Source organism: Carcharodon carcharias, chromosome 29, assembly GCF_017639515.1.
Source record: "Carcharodon carcharias isolate sCarCar2 chromosome 29, sCarCar2.pri, whole genome shotgun sequence".
Lineage (NCBI taxonomy): Eukaryota > Metazoa > Chordata > Chondrichthyes > Lamniformes > Lamnidae > Carcharodon > Carcharodon carcharias.
In genome coordinates, this window is record NC_054495.1 from 3901018 (window position 1) to 3921928 (window position 20911).

Sequence of the window (20911 nt, forward strand, 5' to 3'; positions counted from 1 at the left end):
ATTTTGTGAGGAGAAAAAAGAAGACAATTCTGGCCAACAGCTGTCAGCTGAACTAACTGTGAACAGCATGTGAGAGCTAGGTGTCTCCCTACCACTGGGAGTCACAAAGGACGTTATCCAGAAATCATCACCGTTCTGCCGAACAGGAATCCACACATTCGTCAGGTGATGTACCAACAGAAGCAGTAAAGAAAAGGAATTTTCATTCACTTCCAAAAGCTGCTCAACCATCCTGAGCCCACTTCTAAAGGCAACTTCTGACTATCCAACTACAAAAGCCATCACAGATGCTGAACACTCTTTAACTGTAACTCTTACCTCCAGACAACCAACACTTCACCTACAGGATGTAGACCTGCAGTGATATCTTAAAGGACTGAACTGAATTTCATCCTTATAAGTTTCTTTTATCCTTATTTGCATTTAATGTTTGTATGTATTTAGTTAGTAACTTTACTATTTTACTTAGTAACTTACAGTGGTAGTTTTGAAACAAACAAACTGTTTAACTGTAATCCTGTTTAAGACTGAGGGCGGAATTTTCCGTGCTCGTTGGCATCGGGCATGTTTTGCGGCATGAGAGGATAATATGGCAAGAAGGCCAAAAATCAGTTTCACGACGTTGTGGAACCAGTTTGCAATCGTCTGCTGTGCCCATCAATGACGGGCTGTGTTTCCCGCCATCGACTGTCGGGAATTTCATTGTAATACACCTGCATATCATTATAAGCCCAGCTCACCAGAATCATCCCCCACGCTGGATCGTCCGAGCACGTCAGTTTGATTGCACACCAGCACCTTTCACAACAGCACATAAGCACCATGCACCTGGCGAGCTGCACTTCCCATGGGACTTAGGTTTGTGTGCCTACCTTGCTTCGGTCAGCACTCTCAGTCTTCAGCGCCACCCTATGCAGACAGCAGCTCATCACTTTGGGGGGGGGGGGGGGGGGGGGGGGGGGGGGGCGCTCATGGGCAGTTCTCTACCTACCAGATCAGCCAATCAGCCATATGTGGGTGGCTTTTCAATGGCTGCAGGGCAAGAGCTTCCTTGGTGAAGGGGGGAAGTGGCCTCAGGCGAGGGAAGAGGCTGAAGAGCAAGGACTGTACTGGGGAAAGGGGGTATCCCAGGGTGTGTTTGTGTGTGTGGGTGGGGGCACACGTTGCTGTGAGAGTAGCCTCAAGATGGTGAGGGCTGAGGAGGTAGTCTCCAAAGACAGTATAGTCCCAACTAGGAGTTAGCTTCATGCTGATTTCTACCAAAGTTCTCCCATACAACTGTGTCTTCATGTCTCTGTCATGTGATTCTCAACATCATACAGTGGGCAGTACTGTTCTCCGGTCCCACAATGACCCTTGTTATGTCTAATACCCTTAATACCACACCCTGCACCCTGGTGCCATGGTCAGTTTGCTCATCCACCCTGCAGCACCCCTCTGTCATTCATACAAACTACAAGAATCTCAAACCTGTTGGACAATTGCAAGGACTGAGACTCCCCCACATCCACCTTCACAATCCCCTTATCTGCCTCACTCACAGTCACATCCTCCCATCCCTGACCAAACTAGGAGACCCTATCCTAAAGAATGTAACTGCCTCTTGGAACAAAGTGTCCAGGTAGCTTTCCCCCTCTCTGATGCATTGGAGTGGCTGCAGCTCATCCTCCAGCTCAATAACTGAGCCTAATTTCCTCACTCTGCTGACACTAACAGCAGAGGTGGTTCTGTGGATCACCAGCCCCCACATACTACAGTTGCAACACACCTGCCCTGCTGTCCTTATTGTGTTTTAAAGAGAGAGAGAGGAGAGTTTAAAAACAGTTTCTCCATCAGCAGAGCCCACATTCAGAAAGAAAGTTTGAGGAGTGAAATCACAAGGAAATAGGTAATTGATTGGCTGGTGAGCATTTCTCTATTTTCTCTTATACAGGGAATTTCAATTGGCAATAAGTAGAACATTCATTGAAATAGTAAGAATATACACACGTGAGACTAATTGAATTTTAAGTAAGAAAATAATTCATTAAATAGTTCATTAAAACACAATAAGGACAGCAGGGCAGGTGTGTTGCAACTGTAGTATGTGGGAGCTGGTGGACACCAGTCTGAAGCAGTCCATGTCCAAATGTAGCAAGACCTGAACAACATTCAGCTTTGGGCTGCTAAGTGGCAAGTAACATCAAAACCACACAAGTGCCAGGCAATGACCATCTCCAATAAGAGAGAATCTAAACATCTCTCCTTGACATTCAATAGCATCATCATCTCTGAATCCCCCATTACTAACATCCTGGGGGAAACTGAACTAGACCAGCCATACAAATACTGTGGCTACAAGAGCAGGTCAGAGGCTAGGAACCCTGCGGCGAATAACTCAGCTCCTGACTCCATAAAGCCTGTCCACCATCTACAAGGCACAAGTCAGGAATGTGAGGGAATACTCTCCACTTGCCGGGATGGGTGCAGCTCCAACAACACTCAAGAATCATCCAGGCCAGGGAGCTAGGTAGCAGATTAAAGAGCAGGAACTCAAAGATTGTTATCTCTGGATTACTTCCTTGTGCCACATGCTAGTGAATATAGGAATAGGAGGAAAGAGAGGATGAATGCATGGCTGAAGAGATGTTGCAGGAGGGAGGGCTTTAATTCCTGGATCACTGGGTCGGTTTCTGGCAAAGGTGGAGCCTGTACAGGTCGAACCAGAACAGGACCAACATCCTTGTAGGGAGGTTTGCTAGTGCTGTTTGGGGGGGGTTAAACTAATTTGGCAGGGGGGTGGGATACAGAGTGGAAGTACAGTAGGGGTGATGCACAGCCAAATATAGAAGAGAAACGAAGTCATTCTGGAAGGCAGAGCAAATATAGACCTGTTAAGGCGCAAGGGAAATAATGCAAGGCTGGATTGCATCTATTTTAATGCAAGGAGTCTTACAAGTAAGTCAGATGAATCGAGGACATTGATTAACACATGGGAATATGATATTGTTGCTATCACAGAGACATGGTTGAGGGAAGGGCAGGACTGGCAGCTCAATATTCCAGGGTATAGAATCTTCAAGTGTGACAGGGGGTGGGGGATGTAAAAGAGGAGGTGGAATTGCCCTATTGATCAAGGAGTCAATTACTGCAGTAAGGAGGGATGGTATCTTAGAAGGTTCCTCAAATGAGGCCATATGGGTAGAACTTAAAAAGGGGCAATCACTTTGCTGGGAGTGTACCATAGGCCTTCAAACAGTCAGGGGGAATAATAGTAGGGGATTTCAATTTTCCCAATATGAACTGGGACAGTCTTAGAGTGAAAGGCTTAGAGGGGGCAGAATTCTTAAAGTGTATCTGGCAGGGCTCTTTAATCTAGCACGTAGAAAGTCCTACAAGAGAAGGGGCAGTACTGGACCTAATCTTGGGGAATGAAGCCAGGCAAGTGTTAGAAGTTTCAGTGGGAGAGCATTTCAGGGATAGTGACCATAACTCTAAGATTTAAGGTAGTTATGGAAAAGGACAAAGATGGACTGGAAATAAAGGTCCCGAATTGGGGAAGGCCGATTTCAATACGATAAGTCAGGATCTGGGAGCAACTATTTGTAGGCAAGTCTACATCAGACCAGTGGGAGTCATTTGAAAAGGAAGTAGTGACAGTTCAGGGCCAACATGTTCCCGTAAAGGTGAAGGCTAGGACCAACAAGTCAAGGGAGCCCTGGATGTCAAAGGGTATAGAGGATTGGATAAGGGGAAAAAAGGAAGCTTATGGTAGATACAGGGGGCTGAAAACAGCAGAAGCCCTAGAGGAGTATAGAAAGTTTAGGGGGGTACTTAAAAATGTGATTAGGAGAGCGAAGAGGGGGCATGAAAAATCACTGGCAGGCAAGATAAAGGAAAATCCCAAGGCATTTTATAAATATATTAACGGCAAGAGGATAACCAGGGAAAGAGTAGGGCCCATTAGGGACCAAAGTGGCAATTTGTGCGTGGAGCCGGAGAACATAAGTCAGGTTTTGAATGATTACTTTTCATCGGTGTTCACTATGGAGAAGGACGATGTAGGTGTACAAATCATGGAGGGGGGACTGTGATGTACTTGAACAAATTAGTATTAAAAGGGAGGAGGTATTAGCGGGTTTAAAAGTGGTTAAATCCACAGGCCCAGATGAGATGTTTCCCAGGTAACAATGTGAGGCAAAGGAGCAGATTCCAGGGGTTCTGACACTAATTTTCAAATCCTCTCTGGCCACAGGAGAGCTGCCAGAGGACTGGAGGACAGCGAATGTGGTACCATTATTCAAGAAGGGTAGTAGGGATAAACCAGTTAATTATAGGCCAGTGAGTCTAACATCAGTGGTCAGGAGACTATTGGAAAAATTCTGAGGGACAGGATTAATCTCCACTTGGAGAGGCAGGGATTACTCAGGGATAGTTAGGATGGCTTTGTCGGGGAGATCCTGTCTAACAAATTGAATTGAAATTTTTAAGGAGGTGACTAGTTGTATAAATGAGGGAGTGCAGTTGATGTAGTCTACATGGACTTCAGTAAGGCTTTGGACAAGGTCCCACATGGGAGAATGGTCAAGAAGGTAAGAGCCCATGGGATCCAGGGCAATTTGACAAATTGGGTCCAAAATTGGCTTAGTGGCAGGAGGCAGAGAGTAATGGTCGAAGGTTATTTTTGCAATTGGAAGCCTGTGACAAGTGGTGCACCACAGGGATCGGTGCTAGGACCCTTGCTGTTTGTAGTGTACATTAATGATTTAGGCATGAATATAGTATAGGTATGATCAGTAAATTCGCAGATGACATGAAAATTAGAGGTGTCATAAATAGTGAGGAGGAAAACCTTAGATTACAGGACAATATAGATGGGCTGGTAAGATAGGCAGAGCAGTGGCAAATGGAATTTAATCCTGAGAAGTGAGGTGATGCATTTTAGGACTAACAAAGCAAGGGAATACACAATGAATGGTTGGACCCTAGGAAGTACAGAGGATCAGAGGAACCTTGGTGTACATGTTCATAGATCCCTGGAGGCAGCAGCACAGGTAGATAAGGGGTTAAGAAAGCATATGGGATACTTGCCTTTATTAGCCGAGGCATAGAATATAAGAGCAGGAAGGCTAAGTTGGAGCTGTGTAAAACACTAGACAGGCCACAGCTGGAGTACTAAGTGCAGTGCTGGTTGCCACACTATAGGAAGGATGTGATGGCACTGGATAGGATGCAGAGGAGATTCACCAGGATGTTGCCTGGGCTGGGGTGTTTCAGCTATGAAGAGAGTCTGGATCGGCTCAGGTTGTTTTCTTTAGCGCAGAGAAGGCTGATTGGGCACCTGATAGAGGTGCAGAAAATTAACAGGGTTATAAAAGAAACGTTCCCTCTTAGCAGAGGTGTCAATAACCAGGGGGCATAGATTTAAGGTAAGGGGCAGGAGGTTTAGAGGGGTTTTGAAGAAAAATTTTTTCACCCAGAGGGTGGTAGGAATCTGGAACACACTGCCTGAGGAGATGGTAGAGGCAGGAACCCTCACAACATTTAAGAAATATTTAGATGAGCACTTGAAACGCCATAGTGCACAGGGCTATGGGCCAAGTGCTGGAAAGTAGGATTAGAATAGATAGGTGCTTGATGGCTGGACACGATGGGCCAAAGGGCCTGTTTCTTTGCTTTATTACTCGATGGGCAGAATTTTCCCCCCCCCTTGCGGGGGAAGCTCAGGAGCGGGCCCCCAATGAGGGGCACGCCGCCATTTTACGTGGGCAGATCAATTAAGTGCTATGTGCTCCTTGTGCGGGCCGGGGGCTTGTTCCCTCAGTCTAGAGTGTGCTCTTTCACACGCGTGGCCAAATTTAAAAATGGTAAATGCAGAAAAACAAAATTTCCCTGACATGTCCCCTCATGTGACACTGTCACATGAGTTGGGACATGTCCATCACTGATAAGAATGTGGAATCTACCTGGTGAATCTTCTCTGAACTGCTTCAAATGCAAGTATATTCCTGCTTAAGTAAGGAGACCAAAACTGTGCACAGTTCTCCAGGTGATGAAAGGTCACAGACCTGAAACATTAACCCTGTTTTTCTCTCTGCCAATGCTGTCTAACCTGTTGAATATTTCTCACTGTGACCTTGCACTGGAGTGTGACCTCAACAGAGTGAGAGAGGTTGGTGAGCTGAGGGAATCTTTATAGTGTAGAAGGAGGCCATTCAGCCCATCAAGTCTGCACTGGCTCTCTGAAACAGCATTCTGCCTTGTCCCACTCACCTGCCTTATCCCCGTAACCTTGTACATTCTTTCTTTTCAGATAGCAATCCAATTCCCTTTTAAATATCTCAATTGAACCAGCCTCCACTACCCTCTCAGGAAGTTAGTTTCAGACTCCAAGCGCCCTCTGGGTGAAAACATCTTTCCTCACATCACATTTACTCCTTTTGCCAATTATTTTGAATCTGTGTCCTCTAGTTCTTCATGCTCTCTTGAGTGGGAACAGTTTCTCACTATTTACCCTGTCCATACCCCTCAGGATTTTGAATAACTCTATCAAGTCTCCTCTCAGCCTTCATTTGGACTGTCTGTTGCTTGTAGGAGACCTGGACAGTGTCGATGTCCTTTACTTGAATAGATTCTCCATGTACGTTAATTTAGCGGTTGTCCACTCCAGGTTTATTGGCTGTCTTCCTTCATTAAGGTACCTGAAAGTGTGTTCTCCTAGCACCGTAGTTGAGGCACCAGTATCCACTTCCATTCTCAGTGGTTTCTTTTAGGAAAGAGAGATAGTTTAAGTAAGTTATGTTTGTATTTGTGGGTGTTAGGAATGAGTTTTAGCTTTAAAGTTTAAGTCTGATTTGTATTTCTGTACCTGTATGCTAAGGTCAAATTGAGTTTTAGTTTCACTTTAAAACGGTGCTTGCATTTCTAATGAGGCTTTTACGATTGTTGCAGATAAGGTAAACAAACAAGGCAGACACATTGGGCTGTTGCCTAGCACCAGAGGTCCAGACAGGCAAGTCTCTCCCACAGACACACACCAAAAAACTAAAGAAAGAACAGTTTTAAGTTCAGTTTGAAGCCAGGACCCCAGAGAGACTAGGCATTGAGAGAGGAAGCTGCAGATTTCCCACAAGAACCAAAAGGTCCCAAAGCCAAAGGAGTGAGACGGAAACAGGGATAAGTCCCAAGAAATCCCTTCTAGTCAAAGGAAGGACAGGAACCTGGTAAAGGTCCTGTTAAGTGAAGTTAAGAGTGAGGGGCAGAGAAATGCTCCAAGCTTCAAGTATAAAGTTTCAAGCTACAGAAAGCAGAGTTAAAGTGAGAACAGCTTGCAAGAGGCAAGAAGGTCCAAAGAGACAGCTGAAGGTCTGTAAATCTTTGCTATGGGCATGTGAAGCGGTGGTACTGTTGGCGGCTGAGTTGGTGAGAGGGAATGCGTGGAAGACAGCTTGAATGCATGTGGTGACCTAGGGAAGAGGAACATCAGAAGGAGAGTTCAATACCCTGGAGGTGAACCTTTGCTAAAGATGTCTGAGGGAAAGCATCAGTTTGGGAGAAGATTCCAAGGTGAGTTCTTGGAGAGTGGAGATTGAAGACGCTCAGGTGAAGGACAGAATTCAGTGAGACTGGTTGGCTCACGGTGTGTCAAGCGTCTGGGGAGAGTTGAGGAGGGATCCATAGCATCTGGCTGAGGTGGCATCTGTCACTTGGTTTCAGAGTGTGTTGTGCCTGACCACATGGTGCCTATTTGTACATGGACTGTTTACTTGCTGTGGACATTAGAGTATAAGATAGCTTTTGTAATTTGTGCTATCCTTACAAATCTATATATATCTGTAAAGGTATAGTTGCGGCTGAAAGAGTATTGTAATACAGTTCATCTTTTCTTGTTCAATAAATATCTTATTCTTTTGTTAAAAGTTCATTAGTTGACTCCTGTGACTCTGTTTAGCAGCCACTCTCCACCTATCTAAACAAACAAATAAAAGTTAGGATCTACCAAGCTGGGCTCCACTCTGGGATCAGGCTTGTCCAGGGGTAACCTCAGCTGGGATCATAACACTTCTCATTAACTTATCACCGTGATAGGCTCAGTGTTCACAGCAGTTACATTATACAAGGAGTAAACATCAGTAGTAGCAGCTTCAGCCTCTGTTCTACTTGCTAATTCGATCATGTTTGTTTGCTGTTTTGCAGGCTGCTGCAACTTGGTCTGGCATTACCTAATCACGTGTCCCTTCTTTTAACAGTAATGACATTCTACTTCCCTGAACTTACAAGTATCTGCTTCGTGGTCACCCTTATATCTATAGCAATTTTGTCATGAACTAGCTGGTGAAGCGTTTCTGGTAGGCTTCTTAATGGTTCTCACAGTGGATATTAAATTGTGTTTTAATTCTGAAGGTCTGGCATTTGTGCCATCTCAGTGGTGGGTTCCCATCCAACATGAAGTAAAGCACCATCACCCATGTGCTGCAAAGCCTGCGAGCTTTTCGCAGCAGTTTCCATGGTGAGGGAGATTTCTAGGGCATGCTTAAAGTCATTGTCGACTTCGGCAAGCAAGCTGCACTGAATGCCGTTATCCTCGAGTCCACAAACCAATTGGTCCCACAACACATCATTTAATGTGTCCCTGAAGTTGCTGTATTGTGAACTGCTTGAAGTTCGCTATATAGGTTGCAATGGACTCTTCCAGGGGCTGAATTTTTGAATCAAATTTAAAACACTGCATTAAAATGGATGGCTTCAGCTGGAAGTGTGTTTTCACTAATTCACTACATGACTTGGAACTGAGCGTGCTCGGGGCCATCAGGTTACGGATCAGGTTTAACATTTTACTGCCATGTACACTGGAGAGGATCGCTTTCTGCTTTTCTTCTGCAGTTATCTCGTTTGCTACGAAATAAAATCCGAGGCACTCAACGTACTGGCTCTAATCATCCTCATTCGCATCAAGATTCTGGCAACCAGTGGCATGACTGGTGAGTAGTTTTCTTTCTTTAAATTGATTTACTCACAGTAACAGAGTGAGGTGCAGAGACGAAGCTGATGTCATCCTCATCGCCAAATGTGATAACCCAACAGAGCAGATAGGTTTCGTGTAGAAACAGTAAAACTTTATTACAGAGACATTTACAAGTGTTTGAACGCTTGACTCAATCTCTTGTCAAAAAGTTCCACTCCCCCACCCCGCTGCCAGATTGCCCGCGCTAACAGCTCACTGGTCGGAGTACAGTTAGTACATCTTAACCTCATACATGTGATCTAACCAAGATTCCATACACTGCGACCTGTCTGATCGCCATTTTATAAAAATGATAGCAGCATTACAGAGGGTGCAATAAGATTTACAAGGATAACAAAGCAGAGGTTATACCTCAGGAAAGACTGAACAGTCTGGGATTTTTTATTTCTAGAGGAAATTCTGAGGTGTGACCTCAGATATTTAAGAATATGAAAGGAATTCACAGGATAGACAGAAGTTGGTAATTCACAGAATCACAGAGTGCAGAAGAGGCCCTTCGGCCCATCGAGTCTGCATTGATACTTGAGAAACACCAGACCTACCTACCTAATCCCATTTACCAGCACTTGGCCCATAGCCTTGAATGTTATGACGTGCCAAGTGCTCATCCAGGTACTTTTTAAAGGATGTGAGGCAACCCGCCTCCACCATCCTCCCAGGCAGTGCATTCCAGACCATCACCAACCTCTGGGTAAAAAAGCTTTTCCTCACATCCCCCCTAAACCTCCTACCCTCACCTTGAACTTGTGTCCCCTCGTGACTGACCCTTCAACTAAGGGGAACAGCTGCTCCCTATCCACCCTGTCCATGCCCCTCATAATCTTGTACACCTCGATCAGGTAACCCCTCAGTCTTCTCTGCTCCAACGCAAACAACCCAAGTCTATCCAACCTCTCTTCATAACTTAAAAGTTTCATCCCAGGCAACATCCTGGTCAATCTCCTCTGCACCTCCTCCAGTGCAATCATATCCTTCCTATAATGTAGTGACCAGAACTGCACACAGTACTCCAGCTGTGGCCTCACCAAGGTTCTATATAACTCCAACATGATCTGCCTACTTTTGTAATCTATGCCTCGATTGATAAAGGCAAGTGTCCCATATGCCTTTTTCACCACCCCACTAACTTGCCCCTCCGCCTTCAGAGATCTATGGACACACACGCCAAGGTCCCTTTGTTCCTCAGAACTTCCTAGTGTCATGCCGTTCATTGAATACTTCCTTGTCAAATTACTCCTTCCAAAGTGTATCACCTCACACTTTTCAGGGTTAAATTCTATCTACCACTTATCTGCCCATTTGACCATCCCGTCTATATCATCCTGCAGTCCAAGACACTCAACCTCACTGTTAATCACCCAGCCAATCTTTGAGTCATCTGCAAACTTATTAATCCTACCCCCCATATAGTCATCTATGTCGTTTATATAAATGACAAATAATAGGGGACCCAGCACAGATCCCTGTGGTACGCCACTGGACACTGGCTTCCAGTCACTAAAGCATCCTTCTGTCATCACCCTCTGTCTATTCAACTGAGCCAATTCTGAATCCATCTTATCAAATTACACTGTATCCCATGTGCATTTGCCTTCTTTATAAGTCTCCCATGTGGGACCTTGTCAAAGACTTTGCTGAAATCCACATAAATGAAATAAACTGCAACATCCTCATCTACACACCTGGTCAGCTCCTCAAAAAATTCAATCAAATTTGTTAAGCATGACCTCCCTCTGACAAAGCCATGCTGACTATCCCTGATCTAACCTTGCCTCTCCAAGTGGAGATAGATTCTCTCCTTCATAATTTTCTCCAATAGTTTCCCTACCACTGACGTGAGACTCACTGGTCTGTAGTTCCCTGGCTTATCTCTACAACCCTTCTTAAATAGCGGAACCACATTAGCTGTTCTCCAGTCCTCTGGCAGCTCCCCCGTGGTCAGAAGGGAATTAGAAATCTGGGTCAGAGCCCCTGTGATCTCCTCCTTTGCCTCCCTCAGCAGTCTGGGACACAAATAATAAGGACCTGGAGATTTGTCCACTTTTAAGCCTGCCAACACCTCCAATACCTTATCACTCCATATATCAATTTTCTCAAGTCTCTCTACCTTCATCCTCATTCTCTTGGATGAATGGATGCGAAGTATTCATTCAACACTTTACCGATGTCCTCTGGCTCCACCCATAGATTACCCCTTTGGTTCCTAATGGGCCCTACTCTTTCCCTGGTTATCCTCTTCCCATTGATATACTTATAGAATATCTTGGGATTTTCCCTACTTTTACCAGCCAAATCTTTCTCATATACCCGCTTTGCCCTCCTAATTGCTTTCTTAAGCTCCACCCTGCACTTTCTGTCCTCCACTAATGCCTCCACTGATTTGCTCCCCTTGTACCTGCTAAAAGCCTCTCTTTTCCTTCTCATCGTATCCTGACATAGAAACAGGTCATTTCAGTGCCTCGGTCCTGCTCTGCCGTTCAATGAGATCATGACTGGTCTCTGACCTATGTACCTGCATTTGTCCATATGTCTGAATACTTTTGGATAACAAAAATCTATCAATCACAAACTTAAAATGAACTAATGTAGCATCAATTGCAATTTATAAAAGAGCTCCAAACTTCTACCACCCTGTGTGTGTCGTGTTTGGGTGTAAACCAATTCCCTCCTGAAGAGATCCCTTAGACTTGGACTTTCCAACCATCAGAAATCTTTTTCTCTTAATATTTTGAAAATTACAATCACTTCACTTATCTCCCACTTATCTATGTTGAAATTAATTTGTCAATTATATACTGTAGTGTAAAGGGGTTAATGGTTATGTTAATTAGACAATGACATTAATGATGATGTAAGCATGACATCAGGGCCAGATGACCGAGAGTGAGGCACAGAACAGTCTCTGTAAAGAGAATAAATGTACTTGCCATGAGGCATTGGTTATAAAAAACTGTAGATAAATAGTTTTAAGAAAAACTTAATAAATACTATATTCAAGCTGTAGAGTAAGGGGCATCACATCCAGCTATAAGACAACACAAAGTAAAGGACAACAAGCCAAACAATTGCGGCACTGCTGGAGACTGCAGTTTAAGACAACTGACCAGATTGGTAATCCATCGGTGAAGACCTAGGAACAGCTCAACTTTGCAAAGTAGAAGAACAAAAATGAGACGTAACTTGAGTGTTGCTGAAAAGTGAGACATGTCTAAGCTTTTTGTCTTGCACTCACCAGGACACTTCACAAGAATACCAATATAAGGGAAAACAACAATTTATACTGCATGTGAAAAGACTGCTGATTGGTAGAGGTGTTTCCATGGAGAATGCATCAGTGATGGTGACTGACAGGTAACTGTCAAGCATTGTTTGAAATTTAAACCAGGCAGCTTGACACTGGTCAAGGCATTGCCCTGAGGAATGAGTCAGTGAATGGCTGTCACTTATTCTGTTTAGCTGAAACAGGTGCAATGTGTGTACATGTTCCTTCTATCTGCAAAGAACAGGGCCCTTTGTATTAATATATGTTCCAGTACATGCAAACGCACCACACTGCCAGCCCAACTGAAAATCTTTAATTGGTCATTAGCATAATTCTCATCACACTGAGGATTTAGCAAATGCTGTCCAATCGCAGAGTCATGTCTAATGTTGGACACAGTTTTGAGTTTTGCAAGCACGGGCTAGTTGGGTACAGTCTGTACCCAAGATGTATCTTGGTAGGGGACAGTACATGAACATCTCTCTGCAACAATTGATTAGCCACTATGCCTTCCACAGCCCTTGAAATGCATTGGGAGTCTGTAGGAAGGACAATGGTGGCAGTTCTGGAAGCGCCAGTTTGAAAGGTGCCAAACAGCTTCAGGCTTGCAAGAGAAGGCCCAAAAACACTAGGTCAGTACCATTTGGCATGCGGTTGGGGACATAGCTGATGATGTCCTGGAAAGACAAGGAGTCGAGGAGACCTCAATAGCCTACGCAGAGGTTCAGAAAGCATTTAATAATTATTATAGCATCAAGAAAATATGTTAATCGAATGGGCGAGAATCAACCAAAGGAGCCAGAGGCCAGGTAAATCCATCAATTCATTTATTAATGACTTGTATATATTGGCCAGTTGTTGCGGCAACAGAGCTTTAAAATGCAAGTGAATTCGTGAATGCATTGTAGTCGGCATGCTTGATGAGTTGGTATCAGGCTTCTTGCAAATCAAGGAGCATTGAACATCAGAGAAGGCTGAACAATTTGTAAGGCTGCTGGAGCTTCAAAAGCAGAATTGGGGTGTACATTGGGGCCCCATAAAGGCTCAGGAGGGGTTGATCCACTATGTAGGCCCAAAGTTGGGAGACCCACACACCCAAAAACCAATCAAAACAGCTGAAGGGGCAGGATGAACCCTTTCAACTATTCTAAAATGTTCCAGGTGAGGAACATTCAAAAAGCAGCATCACCGCAAAGAATGCCTAGCAGGGGAAGCTGAATGCTTTCTCAATGGCAAGACTGGACATATTAAACAGTTCTGTGGATCTAAAGCACAGTTTAAAGGAAGAAAGCTGGAACAATCTTCCAATAATTTTAAAGACCAGGAAATTAGAAATACAGCATTTCAACCAGAAGATTTCAAAGGAGAAATAAAAGATCCCAACAAGCAGTTCTAGTGTGTAGAGCTGGAAATCAAAAAATATTGTGGAAGAATAAAATACATGTATAATGAAATTACTACAGTGTGTCCTTGAACAGTCATGCAACCAGCACATAAACTAATAGACTACGTCGTGCTATCAGCTACCTTCCCAGACTAATGGGTGCCAGATGTCAGATATGGTTGTAAACCAGGAAGGAACTATTGTGTGCATGCCCAAGATATGTCACCATACCATGTTAATAATGGGGATAGAGTTAAGCAACCATTGAAACTGCCTAATCTCTAACCATTGAAAGTGCGTCATCTCTAACCATTGAAACTGCCTAATCTCTAACCATTGAAACTGCCTAATCTCTAACCATTGAAACTGTCTAATCTCTGTCATGTACTTTTTGCTATAACTATGTGTGTACTCTAATGCTTCTCAGAGTGCCGGATCGCTCCATTGTATGCGACTGGGCTCTCCTTGATATCACGATTTAATAAAAGACTTCCAAGACAACCCTCCTGGGTCTGAGTGTTCACTCTGTTTTCCATGACAAATTGGCGACGAAGGTGGGATCCGACTGAAGTCCAGTAGCCTCTTAAGTTGGAGAGGTAATTGAAAACCTGGACCATCGGATCTCCGAAAAAGAACCCTCGCGGAGAAAGGGAGGAATAACTCTCCTAAGTTAGGGAGAGTACGAACTGCATCCTAGCTGAGAGGGGGATTGCAGTGAATTAGCGTCCCAGCTGAAAGGGGGACGGCGAGTAAAAGGGTAGCTACCTACCAAAGAGACTTAAGAGACCCAAAGAATCGGAGGACTTGTTAAGGAACTCTTAAACACCGGTGAGCGCATAGGGTAGGAAACACGCTGCGCTGTTTAATTGTGTTTCCTTTCTAAATATAATGGGAAGTCTTAGCAGCAGAGCGGCATCTGGGGTTCCAAATACAAACCGACTCAGGAGCTTTGAAGCTGGGCAAGAAAACGGAAAAACGTATGAAAATGGTAACCAGGGCTTGACAAAAGGTAGGAAACCCGCTGGTCCCTCCGGGGTTGCCAGCCGACATTGTTGTAAAAGAGACGGGTGATGACCGGTATGCAGCGCCTTTTAGCAGTGACTTATATGGCAGGACGCAAGGGGAATGGCTGTATGGTGGTAGTTTTAAAATACCCCTCATCCAGGCCTGGTGGGATGGAGTGGCTAATGGGGCCGGAGATCCTACTTGGGATTTTGATTACATGATGGGTTGTTTTGAAAAATGGATGGAGGTGGCCAGGCACCAACAACCCCCCAAACAAAAGAATAAACGGGAGGGTTTGGTTCCTGATAATGAAAAACCCTCTGCCCCTCCGCCTTATCCCATTAACTTCGGTCTAATGGGGCCTTATTCCCAGTTCCCTAGACTCATGTCGCCTGCTTCTGGCAGCCCTTGTCGGCCTCCCCTCCCTGATGCCCTGACAGTTGAACTAAAAGAGATGGTAGCGGCTTGGAGATAGTCTAATAGAGTGGCGAGACCGGGTGCGGGAGCTGGAGCAGAGGCGGAAGCGGGTCTGGGACCATCAAATCCCGTCCCGACTGACGGACAGCGCGATCACCCTTCCCGATCCAGGGAATCTGATAGTGGAAGTAAGGAAGCGACGTGGCAAAGTGGAGCCACCACGCGAAGTCAGTCTAAAAAGGTAGCAGCTGACTCCACCTCTCATGCACTTCAGGCCCCTGAAATAACGATCGGAGACATGGCCATACTTAAACCATGGACCCCATCTGAGGCTGGCGCCATGGCGCCCAACCCCATTAAGCGTCCCGCAGCCTTCCTCAATTAGTTGGAGCAAATGTGTGCAATTTATCGACCCCTTCTGGGAGACTTGCAAGCCTTGTTAAAATTTGTTATGGTAGCTCCTGGGCCAGACTGAAGGAAACCATCCCGGTGCTGCCTGGGGAAAATGGGGGAATTGGCGAAAAGATGATGAACAAGCGGAAACTGGCAATGAAAGTTTAGGACATTGGTTACAAGGAAGAGGCCGGATTGCCATTATGGGGGCAGCACAGAGACATGGGGACCTGAGGGAAGTAACTCAGTGTTTGCAGAGGAAAGATGAGGGCGGCCCTGATTTTATTGCCAGATTCTGCAATACCTGGGAAGAGTATGCAGGTGTCCCCTTGGAGGGCAACCGGCCCTTGGCCATTCAGACGATGCTGAACTGTATGCTGCCCCAACAAGCCCAGGCTTTTAAGATGCGAAATCTGAATTGGCAAACTATGCGCTGGTCCGAAATTACCACTACTTTGGCCAATATGGACCGTGAGGGACTGTTCGTCAGCCCCCGGGAGGGCCCCAAATAACAAAGACCCAATTCTATCATCAGGAACAGGGCAAACATAAGGGACAGGCTAAGGGTCCGAGACGGGACAAATCCCAAGACATTTGCCGGTAAATGCAGGAAGAAAGGGCACTGGGCCAGGGACTGCCAATCTACTCCCCACAAGGAGCCTGCTATGTCACACGGGCAGCAGATAGCTGCGGTTCCCTCCTTCACTTATAATAGTAAATAAGTTCCCTCCTTTATCACAGGGTTAGCGGGGCCCGGGGGAGGTTATGGTACAGGGAGCAGTTATATCACTTTCCCAAGACTCGGAAGCACTACCTATGGTAACCCTTAGAATAGGAGATACTCATTTACGAGCCTTGGTGGATACTGGCGCTACCCTGTCCTCTGTACCCCCCTCCCTGGGATTACCCCTTAGCCAGAACAGGGTAGTAACCGTGGGAGTGGCTGGTGTTCCCTTATCAGAGCCCCTATCGAAACGGGTTGCTCTGTCATTGAAAGACAACCGTATCGAGGAGACACTGAGAGTATCAGCAACCACTCCCTTACCTCTGCTAGGACGCCAGACCCTGTGCAAATTAGGAGCCATTATCTACTGGGCATGTATATGGAGGTACCCTCGCCCCAGTTAGCGTCCCTACTCCTTACCCCCGAAGCTAAGCCCGAACCAACCTTATACTGCTGGCAACTTGAGGGTAACCCTTATGTGGCAAAGATGGGCCGCTTGTGGCGGGAAATCGATAAGCTGCTGTTTTTGGCTCCTGTTCGAACTCTGAAGAGCCTGTTACAGGTGATACATATGCAGCCGCTGTGAAACATGATCTGGACGAATGCTGTCCGAACGGAAACTCTACATTAATACAGTATGCCGATGACCTTTTAGTGGCCTCACCTACCCTGGTGGACTGTGTAAAGGACTCAGTGACTTTGCTCCAATTCTTAGCTACAAGAGGCCATAGGGTATCGAGATCTAAACTACAGTTCTGCCAGTCGCAAGTCCAGTACCTGGGATTCAACTTGAAGGCCGGAACTCGGCAAATAGGACCTGATCGAGTACAGGCTATCCTACGAATACCCCCTCCTAAGACAAAGAAGGAGGTCCTTTCTTTTTTAGGCATGGTTGGCTATTGTCGACAATGGATACCCGATTATCGCCTGCATGATGCTGTCCTCTGTGCTGCTACTCTGAAAGAAGCACCCGCACTCATTCAATGGACTCCGGAACAGGAGTCGGCATTCCGAGCCCTCAAGACAGCTGTAACAACGGCCCCGGCTTTGGGGCTACCCAACTATGAGCGCCCTTTTCAGTTGCACATCTGTGAAAAGGAAGAGATCGCCACAGGAGTGTTACCCAGGACCATGGAGGAGGAAGAAGACCAGTTGCTTACTACTCTACAGCTCTCCCTGCTGTAGTACCGGGAATGCCTGCTTGTCTCCATGCCGCAGCAGCCACCGCTGCCAGGGTCGAAAAGTCTTTGCCATTGGCCCTCGACCACCCTTGTGAAGTGCGAGTACCCCACGCTGTTATGCTACATTTAAACTCCGCTGCTACACAACATTTTACCGCCTCACGACGCACGGGATACGAAGTAATTTTGCTATCACACCCCAATTACACTTACCACCGATCGCCTGCGATTAATCCTGCCACCTTTGTGCCGGAGCCCACAACTGATGCGGAGCATGACTGCCTCACAGTGGTCGAATGAACCACTTCCCCCAGGGAGGATCTGCGGACAGACCCCCTGCTTGATCCGGATGTCATCTTTTTCACCGACGGCTCTTCTCATTGACCAAGAGACTATTTACTCCTCGCCGGTTATGCCAAAGTGGATCCGCACTGCACTGTGGAAGCCTATGCACTACCTCCTGGCACTTCGGCACCGGCAGCAGAACTCTTTGCCTTATCCTGGCTGAGAATCGGGCGGCCAACATTTATACCGATTCCCGCTCTGCCTTTGGCGTCGTCCATGATTTCGGCCAAATATGGAAAAATCGGGGTTTCATTACATCAGCAGGAAAGTCCATCAAACATTCCCAACTTGTATTAAACCTCCTTGCAGCAATTCAGTTGCCCAAGCACCTGGCAATTGTTAAATGCGAAGGACATACTAATTTGACTGATAATGTTTCCCAAGGGAATGCCCGGGCAGATCAGGCAGCCAAAGAAGTAGCTGCTGCACAAATGCCTTTCCTGCAAGCTCTTCACACCTCAGGTTACTCTCCCATCCCTACTTTAGGGTCTTTTGAATTACAGGCAGCGCAACAAAATTCTACCCTACAGGAGAAGTGGACATGGGAGCGGGCGCAATGCAGTTTTAAGGAAGGTTTTTGGTTTCATCCGGATGGGTGAGTGGTCTGTCCCCAAAGTCTGTTTTTGCCCCTGTGCCGCCTAGTGCATGCACAAGGCACATATGGGCAAAGAAGGGATGCAACATGCGATTAACCAACAATGGTTTGCACCGAGCATAACCCCAACCATACAAAAAAATCACTCGCTCTTGTCCGATTTGCCAGCAGAATAACAAAGGGCCAGCAGCCAAGTATGATCACCTCCCGATGCCCAAGATGCCCTTCGAAAATTTACAAATTGATTTTGTACATATGCCCCCGGCCTTGGGATATAAGTATATGTTAGTGATAGTAGACATGTTCACCCGATGGGTAGAAGCTTACCCCACATGAAAAGATGATGCTCGAACGGTAGTGAAAATATTGTGGAAAGAAATAATACTTAGATACGGAATACCTATAGGAATAAATAGTGACCAAGGGACTCAATTTACCAGAAGGATAGTAAAAGACTTAGTGCAGGTTATGGGATTTCAGTGGAAATTGCATTTTCCCTACCAGCCACAGTCCTCAGGGATGGTAGAAAGGGTAAATGGGGAATTAAAAAACGCCCTATCTAACGTTTGTCTTTAATAACCTCTCGTGGCCAGAAGCACTCCCAGTAGTGCTTTATGCTATGTGAAATAGAAAAAATAGAGCCACTGGAATAACACCCCATGAAGCTCTTATAGGACGTCCTATGACTACCAGAGCCCAGCCTCCTGTATGTGCCGAAAAATTGGCCTTAATATGGAATGATGAGCAGACCTTGGCTTACGCCCAAGCACTATGCAAAACTGCAGCTAAATTGCATGAGAGGGTAAGGCAGGCTTAGATGACCGTAGGAGATACTCCTATACACGCCTTCCAGCCAGGTGATCAAGTGTACGTAAAAAATCTAAATAAAGACTCTCTTTCTCCTAGGTGGAAAGGACCCTACCTAGTGCTGCTAACAACTCAGACGGCCTTGAAGGTTAAAGGGAAGGAAGACTGGGTCCACGCCACCCACTGTAAAAAATATTGTCCGGCGATAATATACCAGCTGTTACCAAGTGATCTAACTTGTATTATGTATTGGATACTGCTCCTTGTTATATTCCGTGGGGTATACCCAAGGGACCCTCATCCAAACACCTTTTTATCTCTATGCCGCACCTACGCTAGACAGGTAGGACAGGGTACCTGTTGGATATGCGCCCAGACTCCCCAACATGGGGGTGAGACGGGTCATTGGCATGCTGTTCCTCTAAATGACACTGAGTACGCTGACGTTTGAACTTTTAATATTGTAACACCACAGCGCAATACGTTTAGGGGTTGGTTCCATCGCTCTCCACCTGCCAATGGGTGGAACTACACAGAACATGGGATTAGAATCAGACCTCCGCAAGACCCAGTAAACGCCACGTGTTGGCGTTCCAACCTTACACTCAGCACTTACGATCTGGGACGAAGCTCCTGTCATATTACGGTATCATACAGAGCCTTTAGTTTTGCCTTTTTGTCATCTTTGTAACATCTAGTCTTGACTGGTGCATTTTTTGGTTTTTTTGCTCCCTTTCCCTTTCTATCATTCTTTGACCCAAATTTCCCATATTATTTCTCTCTCTTGTTTTGACTGTATCCCATGATTTGCAATATCTATCCAAGCTTGATCCCTCACCGCTGCCCTCTCCCCCCCACCCCCCGCCGCCTCCTCCCCCCTGCCTCTCTAGTTTCGCAGCTCACTAGAACACAGGTCCCTGCACGGTTCAGATGTAGGCAATCCCAAAGGTACAGCCCCCACTTTCCCCAGTGCTGATGCCAGTGCTCCATGAACTGGATCCCACATCTCCCACACCAGTCTTTGAGCCACACATTCATCTCTCCAATATTATTTGCCCTATGTCAATTTGTACATGGCTCAGGTAATAATCCAAAGATTATTCCATTGAGGTTCTGCTTCAATTTGATGCCTAGCTCCTCATACTGGCTATGCAGAACCTCTTTCCTATATCTACCTCTGTCATTGGTACCTGCATGGACCACGATGACTGATTTGTCACCCTCCCACTCCAAGTTCCTCTCCAGCCCTGAGCAGATGTCCTAAACCCAGGGACTGGGCAGGCAACAAAGCCGTCTGGACTCTCACTCTTTCCCGCAGAGAACAGTGTCAATCCCCCCACTATACTGTCCCCTACTATTCTTATTTGCTCCCCCCGCTTGAACGGCTTCCTGTACCATGCTGCCACAGCCAGCCTGCTCATCCATCTTACAGATCTCGCCTTCTTCCATACAAGTTTTGAACATTTCAAATAGCAAAGTCTGAGGCGCCTCCGCTCCTGTCTGCTCAGTCCCTTTATCTGCCTCACTCACGATCACATCCTCCTGTCCTTGACTGCTGACCAAAACACATGCCCCATTCTAAGAGGTGTGATAGTCTTCTGGAACAAAGTGACCAGGTGTTTTTCCCCCCTCCTTCATGTTACGCAGTGTCTGCAGTTCAGCTTCCCGATCAATAATTGTGATCTGGAATTCCTCTAGCTGCTTACACTTTTCTGCAGCTGAAATGGATCGCTATGGTATCCAAAAGATCCCATATTGTTGTGTGTGTCATTTAGTTAATTTTGTTACTTTAGA